Source organism: Oryx dammah, unplaced genomic scaffold (assembly GCF_014754425.2).
Source record: "Oryx dammah isolate SB20612 unplaced genomic scaffold, SCBI_Odam_1.1 HiC_scaffold_24, whole genome shotgun sequence".
NCBI classification, from domain to species: Eukaryota; Metazoa; Chordata; class Mammalia; order Artiodactyla; family Bovidae; genus Oryx; species Oryx dammah.
Window position 1 is genome coordinate 72,759,265 of NW_024070208.1, and position 23,116 is coordinate 72,782,380.

General features: G+C 41.3%; 1 protein-coding gene across 7 annotated transcripts in view; it reads left to right on the forward strand.

Moving 5' to 3' along the window:
- Window positions 1-23,116, forward strand: part of MBNL2 (muscleblind like splicing regulator 2) — a 169,054-nt gene that overhangs the window by 51,707 nt on the left and 94,231 nt on the right. The gene's annotated exons all lie outside the window — the stretch shown is intronic.

A 23,116-nucleotide genomic window follows, 5' to 3' on the forward strand; every position in this document is an offset into this window, starting at 1 on the left:
TCAAAGTCTGGCTTGTGACAACAGAAGATAAATATTTTATTAACGTTTGATCTTCTGGAGGTTATATAAAGGTGAAGAAATTGAATGTGTCACTTTTATGTGCCAGTTACTCGGATTCACCTCTTGAAGAATTTCTACTCTTGTGGCTTTCTTTCTTGACCAAGGGCTTCCTAAAATACTTCCTAAGAGGTTTTTCACGCTCTTTGGAAATTTGCCATGGCTAACAGGAATTATTAAATACACACTCAGTGCTCCCTGAGAACCTACCGTGTGTAAGTTAACACATAGCACCTCAGAGAAGAAATGGATGTGCTTCAAGTTGGTGTCCTTGATGAGCCCACTGTCTGGTAGGAAAAATACAGCAAACGGCTGTAATTCAAGACAGGAAGGGTGTGTGCTTAGTCGCTCAGTCGTGTCCAACTCTTTGCGACCCCATGGACTGTAGCCCGCCAGGCTCCTTTGTCCATGGCAGTTCTCCAGGCAAGAATCCTGGAGTGGGTTGCCATGCCCTCCTCCAGGGGATCTCCCCAACCCAGGGATCAAAGTTGGATCTCCTGCATTGCAGGCGGATTCTTTAATGTCTGAGCCACTAGGGAAGCCCAAGACAGAAAGGGACATGTGCCCTAAGAGAAGGATAGAAAGCAGACTTCTGTGATAGAAAGCAGATTCATAGAAGGGAGCCCTGGCTTCCAGCTGATTGTTTCAGAAATGTTTTTGGAGGCTATGGCACCTGAGTTGTATACCAAGTTGGTGGAGATTAGACTAACTTGAAGAAATGGGAGAATTATCGTGAAAGATCTCATTGAAGAAAATGGGGATGACTTAACCCATAATTCTTTGAGGTGGATTTTTTTCCCTAAAATTATGGATCCTATCAATCCCTGACTGTCTAGGATAGTTCTAACATAATCGCAATATTGTTTTCAATGATACATGTAAGACACATAGCTTAAAAAAAAATAAAGCTTAAATTTTACATCTCTGAAAAACTTCATATAAATAAGCTTACCAAACAACAACAACAAAATTGATCCATGCTCTTAATATACAGTTTGGGAAATCATAGTGCTATGAGTTTATGAAATAGTGACCTTAAGCTATTTTTGGAGTATTGAAGGGACTGAGTATGTTTCTTGAGAAAATTTCTTCTTTAAGTAAAAAAAACAAAACAAAAAAACTGTTTCTTATTTGATTTACAGATGAAAATTGAAATATAAGACTTTGAATCATATTTTAATGGGAAAATTTGTCTATACTAAAAGCAGAACATGTTTATAGCTCAATAAAATAAAGATTAAAATTTAAAAAATTTAGATATGCAGTTTACCTCAATAACTACCCCTCTTTTCTTCCTTTTTTATCTCAAAGCTTATTAGTTTAGACTTTATAAAATTATAACTCATTTTGTCTACATAGAATTGACTAGATGGGTGATAAATCACAGTTCATATAGACTGTAACAGCATGAGCACATTTTTATATTAGTATTTATTTTGCTTGTAGTCAGAAAAGTAAGTAAAGTGTGTGTTCACTTCTGTGATTATCACAAATGACAGCCTTCACTGTAAAAACTAGTGTAGATTAAAAACTAGAATGTAAGAACTTTAAGATATGGAATCAGGTCAGAAATGAGGAATTCATTTTCCAGGTCATCCCCAAGCCCTTTGTTTTATCAAGCCAACCCTTTTTTGGTTGGATATTTGCTATTAAACTGAGGTTTTAGTAATTTCTTAAAACTTTTAATTCTTTTAACTAGTTAGGGAACTATGCCCGACCTATTAAGCCTCAGGATTTTTTGACTACCAACAACACAACCCAGATTCATATATGTCAATATTGTACTGGAGATTCACCAAGATCACAATTGTTTGAGAATTCCCACCCATGAGAAAGAATCGAGAACAATTATGTTTAGAATAAAAATGTAAACCAAGCTGTGAGAACGTTGAGTACTATTTATAAAGAAACGTTGAAGATCATTTTCAGAAGTGTCTAGTAAAACCGTTTCCAAGTGTGGAAGCAGAGTTGTATATTGCCTCAAGTTATTAGTTTCCTTTCAGAATTGTAAGTTTTTAGGTTACTTAATTTGAGTGCAATGTTATAGATTTGTGACATGGTCAAACTGAACAATGTAGAAAGAGCCCAGATGCACAGGAGTAAGACAGACCCAAGTCTACCTGCTCAACCACTTCCCAGCCTTCGGTGGGTCATTTATCACTTCTTAGATTTGTTGTCTCATCAGTAAAATGAGCATATTCACCAGGGACATTGGCTAAAGAATTTACAGTGCCCAGCACCGTGCTGGCCTATTCACCTTAAAAGGCGGCTGTAAGGAGTACAAGTCCTTACAACAGGAACTGGTAAATAAAACAGACACTCAAAAATACAGGCTAAAATGACAGATGATGGTGATCATAATGAAGCTAATTTCATTTTATTTCATGTGTTAAAAAAGGTAGTTCTGCAGCAGTAGAACCAGCCTAGGGTAGAAAGAAAGGCAAGGGTTTTGAAGTCAGGACAGGCCAGGACTTGAAACCCTGGCGGGGACATGGGCTAACTATATCATTTGAGACAAGTTATTTTACCTCCTTGACTTCAGTGTCATCTTATTTTAAATTGCTACAATAATTCCTACTTCATAAGGCTACTTCAAAGACCAACTGGCCTAAAATATACCTGTTGCCCAGCACGAGCCGGACGTGGTGATATCGGTGTCTTTCCCTTCCTAGTAAAGTATCATGTAGTATGCACCTTGAGCTTAATGACTGGCTTTACAAGCATAACGTGGCCAACTCTTAAAGCATCCAATTCTTAATGTGTCCAAACTCTTAATCTATTGTAATAATACCTCAGTGATGCAAATTAGTCATGAGGTTAAAAGAAATCAAGTTTGAGGCAGACATTGTTTTTGTTGTTGTTATTTTTTGCAAGATATCTTCTGTAAACACTGTAGGATACTTTTATTCATAAAAATAGGAAAAACAAATCTGTGATGACTTATATAGGTACAAGTTAATTTGTGAGCCTCAGATACTCCACTTTTGTTTTTGTTATGAGTTAAGTTTGTATCTGTGACGAAACTTCCATAAATACATACTAAACAAATTTGTGGGTGTTTGGAAAATAGATTTGCTGAGGTCTTTGTCAAGAGAGGTGTGTGTATATAGATGCTATTATAACAGAGATTTTGTAAAATGTACAGAGGTCTCACAGTGACATTTGTAATTTATTCACAACTGTTACCACGCTGCATTTTATGTGAAACCACCGGACATGCAAGCACTTATGATTGTTTAAAGTTACAGTGTTATTATGAACAGTGGAACTGCTTAAGTCTTTTACAGAAGGCCAGAACATTCCAGAACACTCTTGTATCCCTGGAGCCTAGAACAGTGTCTCATACCCTGTGAAAGTGAAGTGAGTCATTCAGTCATGTCCGATTCTTTGCAACCCCATGGACTATATATATATAGTCCATGGAATTCTCCAGACCAGCTTACTGGAGTGGGTAGCCTTTCCCTTCTCCAGGGGATCTTCCCAACCCAGCGATTGAACCCAGGTCTCCCACATTGCAAGTGGATTCTTTACCAGCTGAGCCACAAGGGAAGCCCCTTCATACACTGTAAATGCTCACTAATGGTAGAGCACGTTCATCAGGAAAATACTCAAGCCTCTCAGATAGGGCTGCTGCATATGGTTGCATAGGGGTGCAATGAACAGTAGGGGTCTATTTCTCATCATAGTGAGATGGGCGCCCTCTGGAGTTGTGCAGTGCACAGCCTGTGCAGCCAGGTACTATGGCCCTGTTCTTCTATCCCAATCAATTTCAAACTCAGGGAGCTCTGTGCAAGGACTGGAGACTCAGGCTGACTCCGGAAGTACAATACAACACTGGAAAATTGACAGGACAGTTATTTCACTTTCTCTGAAACTGCATGTGATGCAAAAACTACTTGTTTTTACTCTCCCATTGTATGAGATGCTGGCTATAAGCTGACTGATGACAAGTAAAATTTTAGTCTTCAGATTTATGGATGAAAAATTTAAAAATTAGAAGTGGTTAGATATGTGGCCATTTTGGACAATTTTTAAAAACTATTCTCCAAAGGTATCAGAATATGTCACTGGCCTCAACCTTAACTTCACATTTTTGAATTGCCATTGGGCTCTTCAGTTCAGTTACTCAGTCGTGTCTGACTCTTCGCGACCCCATGGACTGCAGCACGCCAGACTTCCCTGTCCATCACCAACTCCCAGAGCTTGCTCAAACTCATGTCCATTGAGTCGGTGATGCCATCCAACCATCTCATCATCTGTCGTACCCTTCTCCTCCTGCCTTCAATCTTTCCCAGCATCAGGGTCTTTTCCAGTGAGTCAGTTCTTCGCATCAAGTGGCCAAAAAAGCTGGAGCTTCAGCAGCAGTCCTTCCAATGAATATTCAGGACTGATTTCCTTTATGATTCAGTAAGATTTTCTTTACAACTGGGCTCTTAATAGGGGCTAATTCTTTGCAGAAATTGCTTGAGTGTTTTCTAAATTATATGCCTCATTTTGGCCTGATTTAGAAATACAATCCCAGGTAATTATTTCATTATCAATGGAAATCACTGTAGTCCTATAGAGCCTGTCAGCCATTCTTTCTAACAACTCTGTAAGGTAAATATTACTCAGTTAACCATTACAAATGTGGATACAGATTCAAAAATACAAGTTGCTCTCCTATACCTTATAACTGGTGGAGCAGGGATCTGATTCCAGGTGTGACTCCAGAACTAATGTCATCTCTTCCCTCTTCCTAATTCCCCTTACAGAATAATTATTGATGTAATTAATTCTAAAGCTCCTAATAGCTTAGTAATATTTATGTTTAACAAGTTTAGCATATTGAAGTATTAAAAAAAATTCCAAAATAGAAGCCCCTGGGAATGAGCCTATTTATGTCCTTGAATATTAAATATTTTTTAAAAGTGAGAAACTGCAAGAGAATGCAAGGCACATGTTGTATTTGTTTTTGCATCTGCACACAAATATTATATCATCACTTACTAGGTCTCAGTAACAAAAATGGTTTGAATTCAAGGTATTGGAGCATGTGTATGCCCCGTGATTCTGAAGTGCATGGTTTCAGATATATGATATGAGAAGGCAGGACAACTTTGCACTTTAAGAATTCCTGGACCCCCTGATTAGACCGCTCCCTTATGAGAGATCTGTTTCCCGACCATGACTTCTACTCTCTCCTGTAAATCAACCACTTCCCCTTTGTGCCCTCGCTTGACACCGTTCAGACCTCTATATATAGTTTACCCCTCTGAGTACGTGTCCCAGTACAAGCGGGTAAGCTTCCTAAAGGCAAGACTGTGTCTCATCTCTGCGCCCCAGCACCTAACGTGGCGTCATAGCATAAGTGCAATCATGACCACTCAAAGAATGCATAAGCCAACAAAGAGTCCTCATAATTTTTCAAAAGGGATTTATTGATGATCATCAGAGCATTTCAGATCCAGCGTTGATCTCTGGATGAGCGTTCACCCTTTTCTTTAAATATTTCATTTTGCCAGCCTGGTCAGCCTTGCCTTGGAATTCTCTCTTGCTCTTGTTCTTTCACCACTCTAACCTCCCTGTCTATTCTGCCTCTAATCCCACCTCGTCCTCCCCTTGCTCCCTAAGGTAGCTGCTCTCCAAGACCCAGTGTTGATCCTCCCTAGGTCAAGTCCAGTGATCCGTTCTGAAAGGGGAAGCAGAAATGGAACCGTTAGTCACTCAGATGTGTCCGACTCTTTGCGGCCCTATTGACTGTAGCCCACCAGGCTCTTCTGTCCGTGGACTTCTCCAGGCAAGGATTCTGGTGTGGGTTGCCATGCCCTCCTCCAGGGGATCTTCCCCGCCCAGGGATCGAACCCAGGTCTCCTGCATTGCAGGCAGATTATCATCTGAGCTACCAGGGAAGCCCTCTGAAGGGGGACCTTCCCTCAAATATTCAGTTCCTACCTCTGTGCTGATCAGTCCCAATTCTGGGTGTGTGCTCTTTCCTTGCCAACTTCAAGGCTCCAAATTCCTACTGAACACCTCATGTGAATGGTTCATTGTCTGCTGCAGTTCAGGATGTCTAAATCCACACCCTTCATCCTGTCCCCACCCTGAGCCATCACCCAACTCCGTCCCCATGCCTTGTTCCCCAGGTGCAAAATCTTAGTTTGATCCTCACCATCATGCTAAGCACACTTAGTGGTTTTTTTTTTCTCCCTCCTTGTCATGATAGTGGGAAGTATGCATCTTTCCTAAGTAATCAAGACTATGGAATCTTTACTCAGAAAAGTGGTCATACCCTGAGACTACTGGCAAACAGTCTCAGGATTGCAAAGGTTTCATGGTTACCTCTATAAACTATCTAAGGACTGTGAGTTAAGGAAGTCTCTCATTCACAGAGAAGTCTGACACATTAAAGTGGGCACAAGAAGACCAGGGGACCATTAAAGATACTTTCTGATTGTTTCCCAAATTTTCCTAGAGCCAAGATAAGTGCCAGATTCTTCCTAATGCTGAAGATATTCTCTGCTCAGGGTGGATATACTTTTAGTTTTCCAGGACAAGAGAAGGACCATTACTTAGCAGACGGAATCAGCTTTGGTGCCTTCAGTGAGCAAGGGAATGAGATTCGGAAGCTCTGCAGCATCTGCCTAAATGTCTTACTTAGGGGCAGCATACTTGCGGCGTTTATTTTATGGGTGATGCCACTTTCCTGGGACACGACTGCTACCTAACACAGTTTACAGTGATGAGTCAGACAAGATCACCTCCGTGTTAGTTTCCTAGGGCTGTGATTACGAAATACCACCAACTGGGTGGCTTAAAACCACAGAAATGCATCATCTCCTAGTTCTAGGGGCTGGAAGTTTGATCAAAGTGTCTGGGGACCATGTTCTTTCTGAAACTCCTACAAGAGCAGCTTTCCTTGCCTCTTCGGGTTTCTCGTAATGCATGCCCTATGACTGCGAAATTCTGATCTCTGCCCTCCTCTGCAGATGTCTGTCTTCCTGTGTGTCTCTCTTTGCATCATCTTCCCTCTGAGTCTGTGTCCAAATTTCCCCTTCTTACAAGGACATGAGTTATATTAAGGTAGGGCCACTCCCGTCCTCCAGTATGACCTCATCTTATCTAATTACTTCTCTGTTTTCAAATCGAGTCACAGTCGGAGGGACAGGGATTTAAGATTTCAGTATATCTTTTGGCAAGGGGTGGAGGGGACAACATAACAGTGACATCTAAACATCAGAAATCAAGCACCGTGGTCTAATTCAAGGAGTCCAAGCTGGGTTTCAGAATCCATCTCCACACACTGCCCTGGATGGCCACTAGCCTTCATCAGAGCTAGCAAAAGAGAGGAGGCTTAAAAAAAACTCCAGTTTTTGATATTGAGTAAGAGAAGGCCTAATGATAAACAGTCATTCTGTGATTATAATGGTCTGTGTTTAAGCATGAAAGAATAGATAAAAATAATTCACAGAGAAAAATGGCAAAACTTAACTTATCCAAAAATAAAACTAATGAAATAAAATACCAATTGTAACCTTAATTATATTGTTTAATAATTACATTTGTTTATTTACTCACTTTGCCTTGGGCAGTGATGGTAACTTCTGTTAGACCGTGTGGCAGTTCTTGGGAAACCATTTCTCTACATTTATCATAATAAATAATTTGTTTCATATTCTGTTTTTCTGAAGATGGAAACAGCATTTTGTCAGTACCCTTCTTCCATTCTAACTCCTGTTTTTATTTTAGAGTGTTTTAATACAGTGACAAACTAGGAAGCAAGGAGCTTGGGTAAAAGCCCTGGCCTGAGAATCTGCCCTGGTTCTGAATTATGACATTGCTGCCTGTAAGCTTACGTCATTTTACCTCCCTGGGATCAGTAAACAGTCACTAATTCATTCATTCCCTCTAACTAAACAAAAGGTGCAAACTCAAGATCTGTAGGAATCAGCAAGTAATATGAATGAGTGACTCAGCACTCACTGCTGGGGAGACCTAGGGCTCACTGGAGACAGCAGGAAATTAGCCAAAGAGCCATAACCCCTCTAAAGATGCCAGCAGCCACCCAGCCACAGACAGCTGTTGCCTGCCTTTTTTGAGCATCCTGGGGATTTAAAAAACAAACAAAAAAAGAACCAGGGATACAAGTTTTGATGTGAAGTTTCTCAATTTCTAAATCTTGGCAGCCAATTAAAATATCTTTAAATCCCGAAGTTCAAATAGAACACATCTACCAGAGGGATTCAGCCTAAAGTCTGCTACATTTAGCCTCTGAAATAAACAAACAAGCATTGATCCTGTGACAGGCACCACTAAACACTGGGACTAGAACAGCATATACAGATTCTTCCATCATTAGAGCTAATTGAGGGTGGAGTGAATTTATGAACTGCTCTTCATCATCCTTGAAAGACTGTTTTCACACCGCTTTGGTGATTCACTCTCTGGTTTTCCCCTTACCTCACTGGCCACACCTCCTCTGTCTCTCTTCCTGAATCACCCTCCTCCTCTGGACCTCTAAGTGCTGGCATCTCTCCAGGCTTTGTCCTCAAGCGTCTTTTCGACATTTGCTCACATCCATGGTGGGCACCTTAATCTTCTGATGACTTTCTGAATACATTCTTACCTTGGGGACTTTGGGCTTTCTGCCCATCTACCCCTAAACTGGACTTCCCTCAATGACCTCATCCTACCCAAAGGCTGTAAACATTTCCTATATGCTGAAAATTTTAAATTTCTATGTCTAGCCTTGATTTCTCCTCTGTCTAGGCTCATGCACCCAATTGCCAACCTGCCATCTCTACCTGGATATTCAAGTGACTTCTCAAGTTTAATATATCCACTAATAAGAACTCATTGTAAAAGACTCTGATGCTGGGAAGGATTGGGGGCAGGAGGAGAAGGGGACAACAGGATGAGATGGCTGGATGGCATCACGGACTTGATGGACATGAGTTTGAGTGAACTCCGGGAGTTGGTAATAGACAGGGAGGCCTGGCGTGCTGCGATTCATGGGGTCACAAAGAGTCGGACATGACTGAGCGACTGAACTGAGTAAGAACTTGAGGCCTCCCCTTCAATCTGCTGTTCCCATGGTACCTGTTCTGAGTAGATGGTACCATTTATTCAGTTGATCAAATTAAACATCTTAAAACCCGCTGGAATCTTCTGTTACCATTACCACCATGTCCAGTCTTTCTCTCTGTTCTATCAGCAAGTCCTGTTCTCTCTGCCTTCAGAAGATGTCCTAGATCTGAGCACTTTTCAGCACTTTTATGATGACTGCCTTGGCCCAAACTACCATCGTGTTTCAAATGGATTGTTACAATAGTCAACTGTAGCCTTCACTTTTGCCATTCCTTCCTCTCATGACTCAACAGTCATGTCACTCTCTAGCTTAAAACTTTTCAGTAGCTGTTCATTTCACTGATGAAAACCAAAGGGCTTTCCCTAAACCCTCATGTGGTCTGGCTGCATTCCTGGCCCCACTTTCCCCCCTTTGCACTGGCTGTTCCCTCTACCTGCAATGCTCTCTCCCCAGGTAACTACAAGCCTCAGTTCCTTACTTTGGTCTGGACTTTGCTTAAATAGCACACATACCTCCGCAAGAGCAACCTCAGAACTTGTCCTTAAGGGATGTTATCTGCCTATGTATCTCTTTCTTAACCATCTCCACTGCTGGAAGGTAATGCTGTAGGGCTGGGGTCTTCATTGCTCTATCACTGTACCTGGCAGCTTCTGGGTGCTTATTCATATTTACAAAAGAATTAAGTGCATCTTTGGGCTTCCTTGATGGCTCAGTGATAAAGAACCCACCTGCCAAAGCAGGAGGTGTAGGTTTGATCCCTGGGTCGGAAAGATCCCCTGGAGGAAATGGCAACCCATTCCAGTATTCTTGCCTGGGAAATCTCATGGACAGAGGAGCCTGGTGGGCTATATTCCATGGGGTCACAAAAGAGTCGAACATGATTTAGTGACTAAACAGCAAATATATCCTTAAATCTTTAAAATACCACTTAAAAGTACTTTAAAACACTTTTTCCCCCCACTGTTTTCCCCACAAAATTCTGATAACTCTTTTGGCTACCTATTGCTCATTTTTTCCCATTAATCTACAGACAGAAAACCCTTCTTGGTTAAAGGTTTTGTACAAACAAGTTCTTTGATTTATAACCCAAAAGGTGTTTCTGGACCCTGTGCATGATTTTGACTGCCTTGATAGGCAGGTCACATGGAGACGTGCCCACAAGTGTCTGGTAAGAGCTATTTAAATTCCCGGAGTGGCCTGTTTGGCCCTTGTGAGCAGCTAACTCATCAGTTCCCCAAAGCCTGACTGTAGAATGATCCTGGTACTGAACAACATTTTCCCTAGTCTGCTATAAAATCAGGACATTGAAATACATTTGTGTATTGTTTTGTTTTGTTTTTATTGTGATGAGAACACAACAGGAGATCTACCTTCTTAATACATTTTAGGGGGGGACTGTGCCATGTGACTTGTGGGATTTTACTTCCCTGACTAGGGACTGAACTTTCAACCCCTGCATTAGAAGCATGTTGTCTTAACCACTGGTCCACCAGGGAAGTCCATTACCACATTTTAAAATGCACAATTCAGTATTGCTGTCTACAGGTACAATGTTGTAATGCAGATCTCTAGAATTTATTCATCTAACATACTGAAACTGTATAAATACATTTTTTTCATGAAGGTAAATTCTTTAAATTTAAAGGTTGCTTTTTATTCTGATTTTTTTTTCTGATTATCATAGTATCCTTTTCTTTTCTAAAACTATTGTCAATAGATGCATTTTGTTGTCCTTTTTTCCTTAATGGCCTTACTCAGCAAAAAAAAAAAAACAACAACAACTGGGCAGCTGTATGTCAGTTTCCCTCTCTTCTTATGACATGTTACTGCCCAACAAAATTCATAAAAATCTATATTATTTGGTCTGAAATTCCCACCATCAGACTCACTCCTTTGAGTCACACACAGGAAAGGCTTTGTCATTAGAAAGCTTCCCGCTGAGTCCACGTTCCTTGAGAGGACCCTGGAACTTCCTGGAACTTTTCTGTTAGCAAATGAAGCCAGCTTGATCTATCAAATAAGCTCATTTTCATTCTGGGGGAGGAAAGGAGCCTGACCCAGAGACTTTGAGACCTAGGACATATTTGCTTTATTGTACAAGAGTAAGTCCCCAGGAAGCCAAAAACAGCTGGCGTTCAATATCAAGATCTAATCCACAGTGGGAGGCTCACCCCAGGGGGCTGGGGAGACCAGGGTTACTCTGGGGGAGCTTCACCAATAATGAACTTCACCTGTTTTACAATTTCCCCGTGAACTTATCTGCTAATACTAAATAGCATGTTCTTTCCACTTGGTTTGGTTCAATTTCCTCTGGCTCAAAGATTACAGTCTAGCATGTATTACTCTTTTGCTGCACTGCTATGACCAAGGAGGATAAAACTGATAGAGGACAGATTCTCCCTGAGCACCCGCCCTTGGGATTCAGGGAGTGAGTGGATGCTGACATGTTTATTTGTGATCAACCTTGCCCAGCCATCCTTCCTGACCGACCAGCATCCTGGGGATTTGACTGATGAGACCATCTTCTTGAGACTGAGGTCATATACCCATAATGAATATTAAGCCCTGTAAGAAGATGAGATGCTGCCAGGAGAAAGAGGAAGAGAAAATGACTCAGGGCTTTAACCTGGTTAAAGCAAAACAAAACGACTAGAGTCAGTCCACTTCAGGCGTGTTTATGTATTTCATTCAGATTGCTGTTATTGTACTGGAGCATTTTGTATTCTTTTGAAAGTCAGTGCTTATCATTTTTGATTGAACGTGATATGGACACTAAGGTCCATCAGTAATCAGTCTTAATATGAAAACTTATTTGCTGAAAAGCAGGAAACAGTTGATATAGGCTTCTTAAAAATGCCCATCTGGTCCACATCTCAAATCTCATTTGGAAGAATTTTCAAGCGCTCTCAGCCCTTAGTAAAATCATTAATAATGACACTGAAGATATCATTTCCACACCTGCTATGAAACTAAGCACTGACCCAGATGCTCAGGATCTAAAATTAATCAGCAGCAGCTTCATTTGAGTAATTTAATTCACATTGCTTCTCTTCCATTCCCGTTGGGCGCTGGGTTGTTAATGGAAACAGTGATACTGGAAAATTTTGGATAGCCGAATTCTTAATGAAGGATTCTAGTAGATCCAAACATTCCGAGTGGTGTATAGAGGTGAGGCGAAGGAAATTTCACAGTCCTAAAGAACTTCAATATCTTTATTCATTTATTTCTTCTACAAATAGTCACTGAGCCACTCCTAAGCGCCAGACACTATGTTTGGTACCAAAAAAAAGACACAGGAAACTTATTCCAGTGGAACTTACAGTCAAGTAGAGGAAGGTCAACAAACTCGTCACATCTACACAGTTTATCAGGACTGTTATTCATTCATGAAAAGCTGAATGCCCAGAGAATGCAGGCATTGAGCCAGACATTGGCATACAACACTATATAAAAGCAGTCTTGACCCCATGGGGTTTTCAGTCTAATGCGAGTGACCAGATGGGGGTAGAAACACCTCCCTCCCCCACAAAAATATTAGCTATTTTCAAGTTGTGTGAAGTGCTAAAAAGGAAATACAGGGAATGAGGATAGAAAGCAATGTATCTGAAAGAAAGTGAAGTTGCTCAGTCATGTCCGATTCTTTGTGACACCATGGACTGTAGCCTCCCAGGTTCTTCGGTCCAAGGGATTTTCCGGGCAAGAACACTGGAGTGGGTTGCCATTTCTTTCTCCAGGGGATCTTCCTGACCCAGGGATTGAACCCACGTCTCCCACATTGTAGGCAGATGCTTTACCATCTGAGCCACCAGGGAAGTCCTGTGTCTGAATAATTTAAACAGAAAAGATGGCCTGGGATGTTTTCCCCAGGAGGGGCTTTCTGAGCAGAGACCTGAAAGGTGAGAAGGAGGTAGCCGTGAGAAGAGCTTCCCCAGCACAGAGAAAAAAGAGCAGTCCTAAAGCCTGGAGAGAAAAGCTTCTGGAAACCAGAGGCCAGGGTGCCTGAGACAAGGAATAGGAGAGCCACTGTGTAGGACTGGATTTGATGCTCAGTGCTAAGACTTGAGCAAGAGGATGCCTTGCCTTGCAGGAAGGCCTGCTGCCTGGAGAAGGAGTTGCTGGCAGGGGCTGGGCCAGAAACTCAGAGAAGGAAGTTAATGCATCTTCACACTCTCCAGAGATTGCCGCCAATGCCGCCCAGGGTGGGTGGGAGTGTACAGATTGAAAGTGTGTTTTGGAGGTGGGTATTACTGGGAAAGTTGCATCTGGACAGTTTATTCTTTAACAATTGTTTATTTATTTGGGGCTGTGCCGGGTCGTCCCTGCTGCACGGGCTTCTCATAGCAGTGGCTTCTCTTGTTGCAGGCCACATGTTCCGTAGAAGTGGCACACGAGCTCAGTTGCTCCAAGGCATGTGGGATCTTCCCGGACCAGGGATCGAACCTGTGTCTCCCGCACTGGGAGGCGGATTCTTTATCACTGAGCCACCAGGGAGAATACTGGAGTGGGTTGCCATTTCCTTCTCCAAGGCATCTTCCTGACCCAGGAATCAAACCCAGGTCTCCTGCATTGCAGGCAGATTCTTTACACACTGAGGCACAAGGAAAGCCCAGGGAAGCCCAGGACAGCTTATTGAAAGGGTCAATTAATGTGCATCCTTGCTTCATTTGTTCCTGCCTTTATGATTCTTGGGCCTGATGGTTTAGAGTGGGGTGTTAGCCTTTTCTCTTGAGAGCGCATTTCTCTTGGTCCTGTTCGCCCTGTTGGCCATTTCATTCTTAATGTTTTCTCTCTGTGTGGTCACTCAGGAGCTGGGTGGGATCCAGAGCTCCAGGAAGAAGTTGGTTTCTTATCTGAGCAAATGTACTGCTTTGCAGAATCAGACTGCTTATATCAAAAACCCTTCTAAGTGTGTCTTGTATAATTGAAGTTCCTATTACTTTTGGTTTTCTTAGGGTCAAGTCTTGAGATTGACTTCAATCTCATGAACTTTTCCTTAGCTGTTTTACACAGAAAGTTCTATTGGATCTTTTTATTTTTTTTCAGGGTTAGTTTTTATTTCCAATTTCAATCCTGAATTTAAAAACCTAGATTTTTCTTTCTGTTCAGTTCAGTCGCTCAGTCATGTTTCTTTGCGACCCCATGGACTGCAGCACACCAGACCTCCCTGTCCATCACCAACTCCTGGAGCTTACTTAAACTCATGTCCATAGAGTCTGTGATGCCATCCAACCATCTCATCCTCTGTCATCCCCTTCTCCTCCCGCCTTCAATCTCTCCCAGCATCAGGGTCTTTTCCAGTGAGTCATTTCTTTGCATCAGGTGGCCAAAGTATTGGAGCTTCAGCTTCAGCATCAGTCCTTCCACTGAATATTCAGGACTGTGGGGTTTAAGCCCAGTTCTTTAACTACATTGCAGAAAGTGTTCCCAAGATCCAAATTTCCTTTTTCAGAGTGCCTTATGTCTCTCAAATTTCTGAAATCTCTAATTGAAGTAAAAGTAAGTTTTAGATAAGTGGTTCATTTTCTTCTTTATTTATTTATAGGTTTTCTTCTCATTAATTTATATTTTTCTCAGATAATTATTAATTTTACTCATTTTCAACTTAATCACTAATTCACATTACTGTTATAAATCTTAATGTTTTATTATTAAATAATTTAAATAAGTTTATTTATAAATGTTATATTTTTTCCTTCTAGTTTTTTCTTTAATTAAATTTGCCAGATTTTCCAGAAATTTATCTGTATCATGTTCTTGGTTTAAGCTATCAATTCTACAAAAGATAGGCTTTATTTTTTTTTTTTTCTATTTCATTGTTCTCCTTCTCACTGCACGCACGCCGACTCAGTTCAGTCGTGTCCGACTCTTTGTGACCATGTGGACTGTAGCCCGCCAGGCTCCTCTGTCCATGGGATTCTCCAGGCAAGAATACTGGAGTGGGTTGCCTTGCCCTTCTCCAGGGGATCGTCCCAACCCAGGGATCAAACCCGCATCTCTTAAGTCTCCTGCATTGGCAGGCAGGTTCTTTACCACTAGTACCACCTGGGAAGCTTTTTTTTCCTGAATTCCCATGTTGAATGTTTTGTTCTTGTCTCTCAGTTCTTTTCTTTAAAAAGCATTTAGAACTGTGTATCTACTACATAAAATAGCTTTGGCTGAGTCTTATAGGTTTTTGGTCAATAATGTTCTCACATTTGTTATTTTCTAGTTTGCTTATTAACTCAGGTATTTTTTATGTGACTATTTCTAAAATGTCTGTAGTTTGGGGGCTTTTTCCCTTTAAAGTTCCAATAGGAATTTCTTATAATGTTTTATTATTAAGATAATGGAGTTGTGTAAGTTTTACTTTAAAAATGTGCTGAAATATCTTATTATCCAGATCATGATCAGGGTTTTATAAGATGCATTTCCTGTTCTTAAGTGCAAAGTTATATCAAGGCATAGATATTTCTAGAAACATTAAATAATTCTTTATGTCCTTAATTGCTAATTTTTGTCTCTGGGACCTACCAGAGAGTTATGCAGTTTTGAAATTTTAATATGACTCATGCGATCTCTTATATTTCTAGAAACTTTTGCTTTTCATGGACTGATGCTGTGTTATTTTGTGCCTGGTGTTTCAGGACTCATGGCTTTTTATGTTTCTACTTGTATCAATATGCAGTTGACCGTCTGTCAAATTTATTTTGTGTTCAAATCTTGTTTTTTTCTCTCATACTCTCCGAGTATAACTTTTCACTCTTACTCTTATTTTTATTATATCTCACTCATGTGAGCATCATTTCTTCAATTTGATTTTTAATTTGAATAAATTTTGAAATCTTACATGTCTTTACTATTAAAGAAGCAGCCTAGGAACTTCCTTGGTGGTCCAGTGGTTAAGACTCTGCAGTTCCATTACAGAGGACATGGGTTCGATCCCAGGTCAGGGAACTAAGCCACATGCTGTGGTGTATGGCCAAAAAGTGTATTTAAAAGTAATTTTAAAATAAAATTTTGAACGCCTATGTAGCTATCTAAGGAACCCCTTCATCCTTATCCTGAAATCCTTATCAGGACCTATACTGTGCTCACTTTGGACTTTGTCAGATCGTAGAGTTGTACCAGAAGAGATAGAACTAATTTATGTCTGGTGTTTCAGATGGGCTGGAAACACAGGAAATAATATACCTCCTGGCCATATTTCTATAACGTCATCTTGTGGACTACCATCTAGCATCTCTAAGGATCTGGTTTGATGAAGGTGGAGAAATACAGCATGGTCCGTGAACTCTATTACTTACACCTGGTAGCCGGCCATAGCACAGTGTGAAGGAAGCTTTTTTCAAAAGAAAAAGACCTCCCTAATCTTAAACCTTCCCACCTAGACTCATACAATGTCTATCTCCTTTTTGTCTCTAACTGCTTCAGCTACCTCCAAAACCCCTCATCAATCAATCCATGACCCTGATTAATATTGTGCCATATTCCTTGGGTGTTCTTGCCCTGAGAGATTTTATAAAATACCTGAGACAAAAAGGGTGTGTAGAAATAACAATTAAACGTCCAACTATTTGGTACTGATTATTAGAGGAAGAGGCTTCTTTGAAAAAGAGAGAGAGTCACTGGCAGTAATAGGCTTTCCTGGTGGCTCCGATGGAAAAGAATTGACCTATGTTTGATCCCTGGGTCAGGAAGACCCCCTGGAGAGGAGAACGGCTACCCACTCCAGTATTCTGAAGATTTCCATGGACAGAGGAGCCTGGCATGCTACAGTCCGTGGGGTCGCAAAGAGTCAGACCCAACTGAGCGACTAACACTTTCAGTCGGCCAAAATGTGTCAACAGCCAATCCTAGTTATTCCCTGTTTAAAACATGATGGTACCATTGAGAGGGGAGAGCAGCCAGGATACGCAATAAGGAAGAGCTCTTTATAGGCTAGGTAGAATTAGCTCAAAGGGAGGACTGATCCTCATGTGTGTACCGCACACCATGGCTCCCAACTGCTTTTCCCTTGGGAACTTTCAGAGGCACCTGCTCAGTAGGTCTGGGTATGGATCCCAAAAATCTATTTTTGGAAGCTCTCCAGTGATTCATATGCATGGCCGAATTTAGAAAATATTACTTTAAATGAGCTCATCCCACACTCTGTAACTGTTTGTTCTTCTGCTGCATAAATCTGTTAAGCATCCCTGAAGGTCTTAAAGTTCCCATTAGTCTTGCAAGTTTCCGATAAGGTATAAATGCCATGATTTCTCACCGGTAGCATTTCCAAGTTAGGATTTAAAAAAAAAAAAAAATCAGGCACTTTTTCATACCCTTGATGAGTACTTTTATTCCTGTGCCAATTTTAATTGCTGTGTTCAGCAACACAATGGCCTGTAAATCATTAGTCATAACTGTAAACTATGAAACAACAGCAGCCAATCCTAGTTAGTCCCAGTTTAACACATTATGGTGCCACTGAGAGGCGAGAGCAGCCAGGATGTGAAATAATGGGGATGGATAAGGGAATGAATTGGATCCATTAACTCTGCAGAAGAAAGATTCAAAGACATGCTGCTGCTGCTGCTGCTGCTGCTGCTGCTGAGTCACTTCAGTCATGTCCGACTCTGTGTGACCCCATAGACGGCAGCCCACCAGGCTCCACCGTCCCTGGGATTCTCCAGGCAAGAACACTGGAGTGGGTTGCCATTTCCTTCTCCAATACATGAAAGTGAAGTCACTCAGTCATGTCCGACTCTTGGGGACCCCATGGACTGCAGCCTACCAGGCTCCTCTGTCCATGGGATTTTCCAGGCAAGAGTACTGGAGTGGGGTGCCATTGCCTTCTCCAATGCATGAAAGTGGAAAGTGAAAGGGAAGTCGCTCAGTCATGTCAGCCTTCTCCAAATAGCAGAGTTAACATGTTGAAGAGGAAGTATACTTGCTCTATGTAAGGAGTGGAACCAGTGTGTGAGGATGTAAGGAGTGGAACCAATCTGTGAGGTCTGTAGAAAAAAAGTCTCCATTCAATATGAGGAAAAAATTAATAAACACGCCTGGTAGGATAAAGTGCCCAGCTCCGGAACCTCTCAGATAATGCAAGCCTGGGATTTGCGTTGTTGTTTGTATTTAATCATTCTGCCGTGTCTGACTCTTTGCAACCACAAGGACTGTAACCCACCAGGCTCCTCTGTCCGTGGGATTTCCCAGACAAGAATACTGGAGCGGGTTGCCGTTTCCTTTTGCAGGGGATCTTCCCAACCCAGGGATCGAACTCACGTCTCCTGCATTGGCAGGTGGATTCTTTACCAGTGAGCCACCAGGGAAACACACGGGTTTTGTATTGTATCCTTTAAAAAGTTATTTCTATGCCAGAGATACTCTGAGAGAGAGTCCCATGCTTAACTAATTATTAAAATGGCCAAGCTCAGCAAGAGAAAATTTCCCCAGTGTCAGTGTTAGATTATTTGGTTGCCTAACAACCAGTAAATATCTGTGATGTAGTGGAAAATCAATAGTTTGTGTGTCTGAACTGATTGCATAGTTCCTAACACCACACTTGGTTCATCCCATTGATGGTAAGTATTCCCATTACAGTTTGTTGTGTATCAAAATGGTATAGAACTGCAACCTGCTCTGTTCTGATTTTTATCAAACATGAGCCAACTCTCCAACTTAACCATAATGTACACAATAGAAATAGCTGTTGCATTCAGATAGGAGTTGACAGGATACAGTGGTGAGAACAGAATAATTCAGGGATCTGTAAAACTGTTACATAAAGTCAAAGCTAGTAGTGTCTCTAGTGTGATGGTAGAAGTTTAATCATGAACTCTTCATCTTTGGAATTCTGTGGATTTTTCATAAGTGACTAATGCCACCATTTAAGGTATAGAACAAATTTTAAATATTGATATATAACATGATTTAATTATTTAATCATAGCTTTCCATCCATCCAGTCTCCTAGGAAACCAACAAAATATATCTGGATAGTTTAAAAGTTTGATCTCGTTTATAAAGGGCTGCTTTACATTATAAGAACCCAAGAACTGTTATTTGTCAAACTTGTGCATTAAACATCTGCCAAGATATCTTATTAGGTTTTCTGAGCAACAATGACTTGGTACAAAATAAACCATGGAAGCCTGTCAGATTCTATCCATACTAAATAACTGAGACGCTCATTTTCCCTCCTTTGTTTGATCTCTCAAGCTCTAGTCATAATTTTTAAAAGTGATTGATATGGATTAATTTCACTTTCTCTCTGAAAGATTCAGAATTGCTTTAGGTAACTTTTTATTAGCCAGTCCAGGACATTTTTACAGCAATATAATTAATAGCATTTTTAATGAAAATGATGGCATATTAATTGGCAATTTTTGGATGACTGTGCTTCCTAATTACTTATTAACCTTTAAATCAGATATACACAAGGGAGAAGAACAAGATTCATGTCTTTGAGTATCTGAAAGCTTTTTTTCAAGGTGCTTTTTATAAAAAGAATCCAAAAGAACTGTTTTTCCCCCCAGAGGAAACTCAAAATTATATCAGGAGCTAAGTGTGGTATGACGCTTAAAAACACGTTAATATGCTAGAGAAGTTTTCAGTGTATCTATTCTTGACAATTCAGTGAATCATCATTAATAGAAGCGTGGTTTAATAAGATAGTAAAAACGATGCCATCAGTTTTCCTTTATCATTTAAATTTGGAGGTAGTTGCAAAAGGTGCTGGAAAGTGGAAAAATACTATTATTAGTTGAGATGGTCTATTTGAATATTTCCATATATATATATATACTGGAAAATGAGGAAGACCAGATCTACAGAAGATTTCCCCAGGTCTTTTGCCCCAAACATCAAGTCTGACTTCGTGAAGCCAGAATAGGCTTTTAGATAAGACCTGGTCTGAACTTATCTCATTGTCATTTAAACAGTAGGTCTATTGAAACAAACATAAACTAGATGAAGAGACAAGTCAGTGGACCTCGGAAGGCAAGAGTCCCATTTCATATAATATGATGGGAGAGATCATTTTTTCTGTAGACCTGCTTTCTTTGAGCTTCTGTGTGGCCTTCCTGTCTCTAGCACTGTTCAATGAGTGCTACTATTTGAAGGTCAAAGTTGCTTTTCACTTCTTTTGGAGATTTGTTTTATACCTGTGCCTTCTTGTTGACTTTTGCCCTGTTGAATTTTCTACACTCTCTCTCTGTCTCTGCCTTAATGCATTCATCAGATATATTTCTGAAAGTCTGCTCTTTGGCATAGAGGATCCAGAGGCGAAGATGCTTATAATAAGTTCTAGGGCATGTGCTCTGGAAGCATACTGTGGGCTAGCCAACTCAGACTGGAGGTTGGGAGAGATCAGACTTCACCAGGAGAATGGAGCTGGTGGTGGTGAGTGAGAAGGCAGAACATACCAGCTCTGAATCTTCCTTCTCTAACTCAATGAAACCACCTGTTTCCTCACTCTCCCCCCAACCCTCATCTGCCTGGTCTCATATGTCTCCATCTTCCATGGTTCTCTATTGGATCATTGTCTGCTTAAAGAGTAGACCCTATGAGAACATCCATCAAGCCATAATGCAACAATAGAGAGTGAAACCACTACCTGAAGGCCCGGCTGCACCTGGAGAAGGCTGCAGGCTGAGAATTCTCCTCCAGTGCCTTGCCTCCCAATTACAAAAGGTCTGGTGCACATGAAGTTACAACTGGCTGGGCTTGCCATTCCAAAGAAGAGATAACTGCCAAAAAAAAAAAAACAAGGTGTAAAGACAAAATACTAAAGAGAGAGCAGCAATAAATACATACAGGCACTCAAAGTAAATAAATGGATAGAAAAATAAACCGAATGTCTCTTGAAAGGGAAAAAGCAGACACATGAAAGAAAATAGTAACAATCATAGCTATCATTTGCTGAGCATACACTATACATCGTTGACTGTACCAGCCACGTTTGATATATTATATGTAATTCTTAAATTTACTAGGAGGGATTGGGGGCAGGAGGAGAAGGGGACGACCGAGGATGAGATGGCTGGATGGCATCACGGACTCGATGGACATGAGTCTGAGTGAACTCTGGGAGATGGTGATGAACAGGGAGGCCTGGCGTGCTGCGATTCATGGGGTCACAAAGAGTCAGACACGACTGAGCGACTGAACTGAACTGAAATCTAGAAGGCAGATTCTTTCTTTCTTTATTTATTTTAATCGGAGGCTAATTACAATATTGTGGTGGATTTTGCCATACATTGACATGAATCAGCCATGAGTGTACATGTGTCCCCCATCCTGAACCCCCCTCCCCCCTCCCTCCCCATCCCATCCCTCAGGGTCAGCCCAGTGCACCAGCCCTGAGCGCCCTGTCTCATGCGTGAACCTGGACTGGTGATCTATTTAACTTACGGTAATATGCACATTTCAGTGCTATTCTCTCAAATCATCCCACCCTTGCTAGAAGGCAGATTCTTAAAGCAAGTCCTAGAACAGCCTTTTGCCAAAGTATGAGCTTAGTAACCATTAAATAAATGAATAGATCAGTGTTTCTCTTTGCTTGGTGTCTGTCTCTCTCCCCTCCCCCACCTCCAGAATGTAAGTTCCTTGAGAGCAGGAACCTCCTTTTGCCTTTTTCTTTACCCTAAGCTCCTAGAATGGAGGCTGGCATTTGGTAGTTACTCAATAAATATGCCTCTTCTAAAGCACAAGGAAACTCAGATTTAGCACAATTCTGTACTGTATGCAAAATCACACACAAAACTGGAACGATTTGGGACTCGCTCTCAAGTCAACCCATGCTTTTCTTCCCTCCCTGTCACACCAACCTGGCCTTTCCTTCTGCACAGTTCATTCTCTAATTCTCTCAGGTCTGCTTATATTCCAGAGATAGTTTTCTGTCTACAATTCACCAATAAGGTCTTGTTGAAAGGACTTAGCACAATAGCATATATGGGTGCATATTTAGCATATCCCTGTTCTGGGCTTCCGGGTGGTTCAGTCAGTAAAGAATCCACCTGCAATGCGGGAGACCTGGATTCAACCCCTCAGTTGGGAGGATCCCCTGGAGGAGGGCATGGCAACCCACTCCAGTACTCTTGCCTGGAGAAGTCCCAAAGACCGAGGAGCCTGATGGGCTACAGTCCATGGAGTCGTAAGGAGTAGGACACGACTGAGTGATTAAGCACGGCACAGTGCTGCACATACCTGTCTTAGTGGCAAGAATCAATTTCCCTTAAAATAATCTTTGAGGGAAGAGAAATAAAGTTTTATTCCTTCTGCTTGTGCTGAAAAAGCCTAGAGGGGAACAGCTTGCAGTTGGGCTTCAGCTATTGTGATCATGCAGCTTAAGGTCCTCATCAGCACTTATTTACGTTATTAAAATGCAAAGACAAATGCGCTGAAGTTCCTCCTCATAATTACCTACAGTCATTATGGTAACCTAGCATATAGTATAAGAGCAGAGTGAAGTGTGTAACTTGTGGTGAACTTGGCTGGTGTGGGACAAAGGCAGCAGGAAAGCAGTGGGATGTTAAAAATCATGGGGTTAGGACTGACAATCTCTGTGATCATTGGAACAGTACAGGTGGCTCAGAAGTTCACCAGGTGTGATCATTGATGGGTTTTCTTGATAGCTTATCGTACTAGATTCCAGCTACTTTCATCTTTGTTTGTTCTAGACATCTTTTTATTATTTCCATAATAGTTTTTCTCCCAATTTTTTCCCCATTCAGTTCAGTTCAGTTCAGTCGCTCAGTCGTGTCTGACTCTTTGCGACCCCATGAATCGCAGCACGCCAGGCCTCCCTGTCCATCACCATCTCCCAGAGTTCACTCAGACTCACGTCCATCGAGTCCGTGATGCGGGCAAAATTGAAGATTGACGGGGGAGCCTGGTGGGCTGCCGTCTATGGGGTCGCGCAGAGTCGGACACGACTGAAGTGACTTGGCAGCAGTACTGACAATGTTATAGAGACGTAAGCACTCTCATATGCTGTGGAAGTATACATTTATATGGAATTTCATATGGAAGT